This window comes from Choloepus didactylus, chromosome 3 (genome assembly GCF_015220235.1).
Source record: "Choloepus didactylus isolate mChoDid1 chromosome 3, mChoDid1.pri, whole genome shotgun sequence".
NCBI classification, from domain to species: domain Eukaryota; kingdom Metazoa; phylum Chordata; class Mammalia; order Pilosa; family Megalonychidae; genus Choloepus; species Choloepus didactylus.
In genome coordinates, this window is record NC_051309.1 from 137,630,342 (window position 1) to 137,638,502 (window position 8,161).

The window sequence follows — 8,161 nt, forward strand, 5'->3', positions numbered from 1 at the left end:
TGATCCCAAGATTTAAGCCTAACTCTGCCACAAAGAAGGGAATAATTGATTGACCTGCCCAAGTCTCATTTTGTATTAAGCATTTAAGTTAAGGAGACAGAAGATTCTCAGAGCAGGTAGAAGTTTTGAATTATATGGCTGATTAATAAGAATATTAATAAGAATAACCACTTTGCTTTTAGAATTGACAATATTCAATATTTCAGTGTCAGGTAGGCTTCCATAAATTATAGGGGGATATATACTTTATCATCTATATCAAGAAACTTTTGAGAGTAAAAGAGGATACTATTAATAATTATGCTGGGACAACAAGGTTATTATACTATTAACAGTTACGGCAGCATAACAGGAATAAACTGAGACTGCCCAGTGAAAAATGAGAAAAAATAAGGTCACTCTATTTTGGGAATAACCACAATAACACATATTAGTTATATTCTAAGACAAAGGACAGCAATTAGATATTTTAAATCTCATATTAAATATGTAAGATATACTTAAATTTTACACGATCATCATCTAGAGCATTCAAATCCTCTATCTTTATTGCCTGTTAACTGGGAATGTCTTAACTTGGCATTTCTCAGCGGCCTCATTTTCTTTTCACATAATAATAATAGGATGGCAAGAGGGTTGACTTGTCATATAACCCAACCAGAATCACTGTGTTCAGTGGTCTCTGACAAGAGCTTAGCTCCAGAGAATAGTATCAAGTATGCTTGATGAAATCAGGAGACCCTCTATCCTAATTGTCAGGAGAGGAAGGAACACTTTCGGGTTACAAGATGCCCTGCTATGGAGCCATCAATTATTAAGCTCAAAGTGAACCCTCAGTTAGATACAGAAATTTGTGAAACACTGAAATATATTTGAAAATGTGAAAAATATGGGATTTAATTCAGATCGTATCTCTAAGAAGACTCACTCAATTATTAAAATGACACCCTGGAAATGATTCATAACAAAACCTGATTTTTGCTTAGTTTTCATCATATGGGTGAAAATGTTCAGTCATGAGAGAACAGACTAGGAGTTGCACACTTAGGTTGCACTGAGGCAATTCAACTCTTAGGGTTCCACAGAAGGAAAATGACTTCCGCTGTTATGTGGCTTACTAGCAAGACAGTCTAGTCTCCTTCAACCCCATTGTGAACCTGGGAAAAGCAAGTAAATACACTTCCAAAAAAGGTCAAGACTATCAGGCTCAAAATGTTGCAGAAAAGCTGTCAGTTTTTCAAAAATTATTAAGCTATTAAATTTAACATCTTATTTTACTAGAGGAACCTATTTGTTGTGTACACATCACCAGAAACATGGGTACACACAATAAAAGATCAGGCAGAAAAATTAGAGTCATAATAGAGACGAAAACATTCAAAGTAGGTGAAAATATGGTTTATACATTAAAGAGAAAAATATGCAAAATAATTTAACTATTAAATGTATTGACTTGCATGTAACTAACACTTGTTCTGCATTAACTGATCCAAGCGCTCCAATAACTCCCCATTCAACATGTTGTAGAATATCTATTTAAAATAGCAAACTATTTTGAAGCCAGAACAAAAAAGCCTGCATTTGTGCATCTATGTGCAAGTTATTTGCTTGATATCTTCATGCAGTCAAGATGATAAAAGTTTTAATAAAATAATTTTTAAAATGTTAAGTCACAGAGAAACAACGAATATTTCAAGTTTTCTGAGCTACATTAATAAAAATAACATATATATGCAATCTGGATTTTCAGATATAAATGCCATTCAATGGTTGGTTCTCAAAACTTAAAAGCAATGGGGTTTGGAGGACCTTCACAATAACGGCCATGAAATCATAATTATTCTCAGAATTGGGCCATAGTATGTGGAATACCTTAACTTTTCTTAGTTTGAATCCATAATTTTACTCCAAAATTCATTTAAGTACTTTAGCCTGACATATTGACTTTGCAGTCTCTACTTTGAAAGAAAGCAGATAACTTTAACCCAGAAGAAGCTAGACAACACTATACCGTTTTTTGCTTATCCAGACTGTTACTTTCAACCCTGTGTTGAGGCCTGCTTGGATATCAGTTTTTAGGGTGTCACCAACCATCACACAGTCACCAGGCTGAACTCTGAGGAGATCACAGCAGTAATAAAATAAAGAAGGTGCTGCTTTCTCGTCTTTCTCCACCTACAACAATAGCATCAAAATAGGACCGACAACCACAAACCTCAATCTTCTCCCTCTGTTTCCAGTCGTTAATAGAAGTAGGTGGGACTTCCTTCGAAGTTTGGTAAGCATGGCTTTGACATCTTTTGCTACTGTCATACTCTGTAACAGTGCAGATTCCCACAGGAAATAATATTTTTCAGTCCGTTTCGGATTGGCTGCACCACCCTTTGTTTTCTGGATTGCTGCTTTCTATTGTGAAGTTCTTGGATCAGTAATGCATGTCTTGGAGGGATCAAAGCTCTCACTGCCGTGTTTAAACTGAACTTCATCACAGATGATTTCAGCCTTTTCTTTATAGTGGTATTCTGATTCTAAGAGCTTTATCACCTCCAATGTGCCCTTCCGACTCAACTCGGCGGTGTCGATGAGCTTGTTGCCCACGTCAAAGAAAACAGCCGGCAACCTGCCCAGCCCCATGCTGCTGGTCAATTCTTCGTTCTGTTTGCAGTGTCATTTTGCTCCTTTGCCAGCTCTCTTTCCTTTCACATACACCAGGTTTACCATACTGTACTATGGCCCCCTCTTTTGCTAGAGGCCATTTAAGGCTGCCTTATGATTAAGACATTTATTCAAATTTACCCAGTATCTGAATTCCCTCTCCTTTAAATTAACTCTTCTCCTTTCCATTAAACGTATATTTTTTATGCCAAAGCTGATACAATAAACTAATGAGAGAGGGTGTTATATATATATCACTCTGAACATGAAATTAGTTTATCATATCATGAAAGTTATGTTTGACTTACTTTTACACATGAGACAAATAATGGTATATTTTTCCATGCTAACATCTCTCATTACTTTATATTTAGATTATTATTGTTAGAATACCATATTGTAAATATCTAGAGTAAAATTATCAACTCCACTTTTAAAATTCTTTGTAATGAGCTAATGATAAATCATATGATGACTTGTTTTACAAATGCTAAGAAAATGTTGGAAAAGCACTTATAATTTTTCAGATATATCAGTTTTGTGTCTGCTTGTGGTGCCACAGACCACAGCTAATGGCACTTGAATAATTAAAGTAAGTGATTATAAATCACTTTGACAACAAAAGTGCCATGCAAATGTTCAGAAATAACACTTCACACTGGATATAAAAGAATCATGACTATTTCAAAACTTTATTTCAGTAAAGCAAGAAAGACATTGTATATTACAAATGAGATTTTTATTGGATTGTTTGTATATGGGTACAACTAGAAATCGCTAGAAATCCATTATTTTATTTTCTCATTACTTTCAGTTGCAGAGTAAAGAGTTACCAAATGTTGTTTGTGAAGCTATTAAAACAAAATTTAGTGCAGTGAGTTGTTTATAGAGCTAAATCTACTTAAAGTAGAGAATTGATGATTGTCATGGTTTCTGTATTACATGGCTTTTAACTTTAACCAAAAAAAATTTATTCTTTGAAATAAAATTGATAATAATTTGAAAGGTTTTTTTTGCCTCCCAATATAGAGATTAAAACATGTAAGTTAGAAACCTCATGTTGATCTATATATTACTGGTCAATCCACCCCAAATTCTAGGATCTATCCAGTTGAGGAACTCTGCAATGTCCATTAAACAACTGAAAATCCTGCACATAGAAAAAGAAAACCTAAACAGTTTGAAAACAAAAACAAACAAAAACAATTAGGGTTCTTTAAAAAGTGAATGCTTCTGACATGTTTCTGAATTACAAACACTTCAATATGGATGTCTACATCTTTAAAGTGTTTAAAAATATAATGGTACATTCTAGGAATGATCATTTGGGTGAAAAAAAATCTTTTAATTATTTACATTTTTGTAGAGGTTAATGCTTATTTGTTTGGCTAACTATGATTGATTTGGCTAATTATGTGCGGAGTTCCTTCCCTGATAAGGAACTGGGGCTCCTTATTCCTGGTTTTGGGTTCAAGGTACGGTCAGGCTGTTCCATTAGACCTAACATCTTTCCCATGTTGTGAAATGGAAGCATAATCTGCACACAAAGAAAAGGAGGGGGTTAGGTGAAAGCTTGGAGATGGGCAGTGAGCATGTCCATGACTTCCCCAGCAAGGACCTTAACTTGGTAACATGTCATATTTAAAATTTTATTTGTGAATGCATTCATTTTGAAACTCAAAATTGATTTTCCCTTAAAACAATATTAGAATTTCCCTCAAAACAATATTGGAATATAATTTTTTTTATAGCTTCTAGGATTAGAGAACCAAGAGAAAAAGAAGAAGGGAAAATAGAGTCAGGTACAACAGAAGGCAAAATATTGTGACAGGGGGACATTTCCTCTAGGCTGACATCTTTATTTCCGTACTCTTCTTGCACCTTCTGGTATATAGCTACTCATGTCCCTCCCCCGGGGGGGTATAAATACCCCACTCTCAGGCAGTATGGCCGTCTCTCCTCTCCAACCTGAAGTGGGGCCTGTGGAACTGCCATCCACCGAATCTGACCTGAGCGGTTGGAAAGGAAGAAATCATTTGAAAGTGTAATGAGATCAAGAATATCCTCCAAATAGATATTAATGAGAACAGTGAATGGAAATGTGATCTTTGGGCCATCTGGTGAAATACTGAAGATCTGTTATTACACTTTTTCCTTTGGTATACCAGAGAAGTGAAATCACTCATGCTGCGCTGATACTACTTGGCTCTCTAGGCTACATTGGTTTTGTTGATCCATTTTTAATTTTTCTAAATTTAGGTAACATGATGTTGTCAATAATTTCATTTTGTTTTTTAAATCTTCAGGGCCAAACATTTTGGTTATGTATTCTTTGCCACCATTTAGGACCTGTTTATTTACAATGATTCTGCAGTCAGGATATTATACAGTAAGAAGTTTGGCTGCTTTTCATGGGTACACATTGTTCTGAAATGTATATCAGGAATTAAAATGTATTATGCAATGTTGTATATGAACATATAGTTAGTATGTTTAAGGTTATATATCATTAAAAGGTACTACATTACATGCAAAAGCAGAAATCTTCAGAGGTATAAAAATCAACTGCATGGCTAGGCAGTTGATAGTAAAGAAAGGTCATTTAGAGAGGAAAAAAAATGTAAAAGGAGGACAGCTCATTCCATGTCCACACAAAGGCATGCAATCAATCATCGTATATCTATAGATTGTTTTGAAAGTAAAATGAGCAAAACTACGTAATATCTTCCTCTAGAGCCATAGTGCTGATGATACATCTTGACTGCTCTTATTATGTGTTACAATATTAGCAAGCAACTTTCTCTCTGTGCCTTAGCTTTTCTAAAAGCCAGGAAAATAGTAACTACCTTATAAGGATTAATCAAGAGACTATTTGTAAAATTCATAGTTTATTGCCTGGAACAAATAAGTCCTCAAAGCATGTTGTTTTCAGTGTTGTTAACCAAATAGGTTTTTTTGCTTTTTTTTTTTTTTTTTAGTATTCTACATAATATGAAATTTATATGATACTTCTAATCCATTATTTAAGGATTCTGAAAATGAAAATCAACTTTTCATATTTTAACACTTTGGAGAGCACTGGATTAAAAGCTAGAACTTTGAATTCCTCCAAATTAGCATGATACCTTCAGATTTAAAAAAAAATCACTATTATTTGTATATTAAGGCTTATAAATTGATCATTTAAAAATTTTCTACCTTTTACTTGTTAGTTTACATGTATAATAATAAAATATTTTAGAAAAAAATGGTATAACACAGGTCTCTCAGTGTTTAGAGATTTGGTAGGCTTCAGTTAATCATGGAAATCATGGTAATAGGTTTTCCTAATTCCCTCAATGTGAATGTGAACTTCCATTCAAAAGATGCAGTGAGTTTTACACAGACCCACCAATACAAAACACACACACAGACACACACACACACTTTCCTACACACAATATTACATATATGCATATATCTGAGATACGTACAGCTGCTTATAACTGAGACCCAAAGAGATGATAAACATTTTCTTATATCAGAAATGAGTCCACTGAAATGCAAAGATGTCATTGGGGCTCCAGACCGGACTCTAATGATTGGAGGATGGGAGTGGCAGCAGGAGATTGGCTCCTGGGGAAAAGGACGAAGATTGCTCTGCATGAAATGTTTCTCCTCAGCCAGTCTCAATGTTTAAAGCCCCCAGCAGTGAAAGGAGACTGGCAAAATTACTGTTGACTTTCTGCTTGGGATATAGCATTACAGAAAGCTGTTGACCTGAGGAAATAAGGCTACTAAACATAATCTTGACAACGAATTGAGACAAGGGGCCAGCTGGCTCTGTGATTGGATCTGTGACATCCTGGACATCTTTAGAAAACATAAACTGCCAAATGCCCTTTTAATAACTGCATCTGCTTTGGAGGCCCATGAACTATATGGAAGCAACCACAAAACTGCATAACTGATAAAGAGGAAGAAAATATGAAAAGCAATGCAAAATCACAGGAAATCTGCATACACACACACACACATACACAAACCAACAGAATAACCAAAATATTGCCATTCAAAATATGTCAACAATCTGACCTTACAAAACAATTCAAGAAATTAAATAATAAAAAATATGGTATCAAATCAAGCAATAAAATAAGCACTCACTGCAGGACAAATTAATTTTGAATCAGTCCAAAAAAGAGTTTAATGTAAATATATGCTTTGGATGCTCTAATAAATAAAATGTCATAATATCCATTAAAATTTATAATTAATATGAAATAAAAATTGACAGACATAAATATGAATGGTAGATACATAAAAAACTAAATATACTAGAAATCATTTCATAATAATTGTGTTTATAGAAAGAAAAATGCTATAATTGGTCAGGGTCAGGATAAATTCTGTGACAAATATATGAATATTCACCCCAAATAAACACAAAATATACATACAAATACACACACATGCGCAACGCAAATAGTTATAGAATTCCCACCAGAGATGTGAAAGAGATACCAATGAAGGAATAGCAAAGAATCAGTATTTGAAAAGGAATAGCAAAAATGGGTCCAAAATTGACAAGACTTCCTATGATAAAAATTCAATGTAAGTTCTCTCCAAGGAAATAAAGATAATTTCCCATCTAGTCACATCATAGTGAAAATCCAGAACAGCAGAAATGAAAAGAATATGTAAACTTCATGATAGAAAAGATACATTAGACTTCAATTCAGCAATTTTGGCATCTTTAAAGTACTAAGGGAGCCAAAAATTGTCAATTTAAATGTTTAATAATCAGTGAAGCTATCATTCAGTGCTAGCCCCAAACTATTTTTAGACTAAAATATTAAGAATTCAAAACTGAAAAGCTCTTACTATACCATTTTACAACAGATTCTATTGAAAGAAGAAGGCAAACCCAGGGAAAGGCATGGAATATAATAAGAAAAGATAAGCAAAGCAATTGATGAAATATATTTAAAAATCCAACTGTTTAATATAAAATGTATTATTTTTGAGTTTGGTAAAAAAAATTCAAAATCATGTACATAAAATGGAAGAATGAGGAATTTGGAAGGTAAATATGTTAAGTCTATGTACATTTGTTAGGTTACTTTAATTATGTAATTATGTTTAAAATTCATTCAGATAATAGTAAAAATAAATTTTTAAATTTACTTCTAAATTGCCTGAAGTTAAGGTGAGAATGAAGAAAACTTCTTCAATCCAATAGAAGGCAAAAAATGAAAAAAGTGTAAAAATAGGAAATAAGCAATACTAAAAAGCATCCAAAAGCATTGAAATAAATCCAAAAATATAAGTGATCACAAAAAATATAATTGGATTAGTATAATCTGTACAAAGACAGAGATTAGCATATTGGTTAACTGATATAAATCAGGTTGAAATCTTTAAGACACACATATAAAACAGTATGATGCAAAGATATTGGGGTGGGGTATGAAAATCCATGAATCATGTGAAGCCAAACCAAAAGAAAACTGGTATAAAATTGGAA

The 8,161-nt window shown here is 33.4% G+C and overlaps 1 pseudogene; it reads right to left on the reverse strand.

Annotated features, from left to right (window-relative positions):
• Window positions 1–1,927: 1,927 nt before the first annotated feature.
• Window positions 1,928–2,634, reverse strand: LOC119530453 (annotated as a pseudogene).
• Window positions 2,635–8,161: the final 5,527 nt, after the last annotated feature.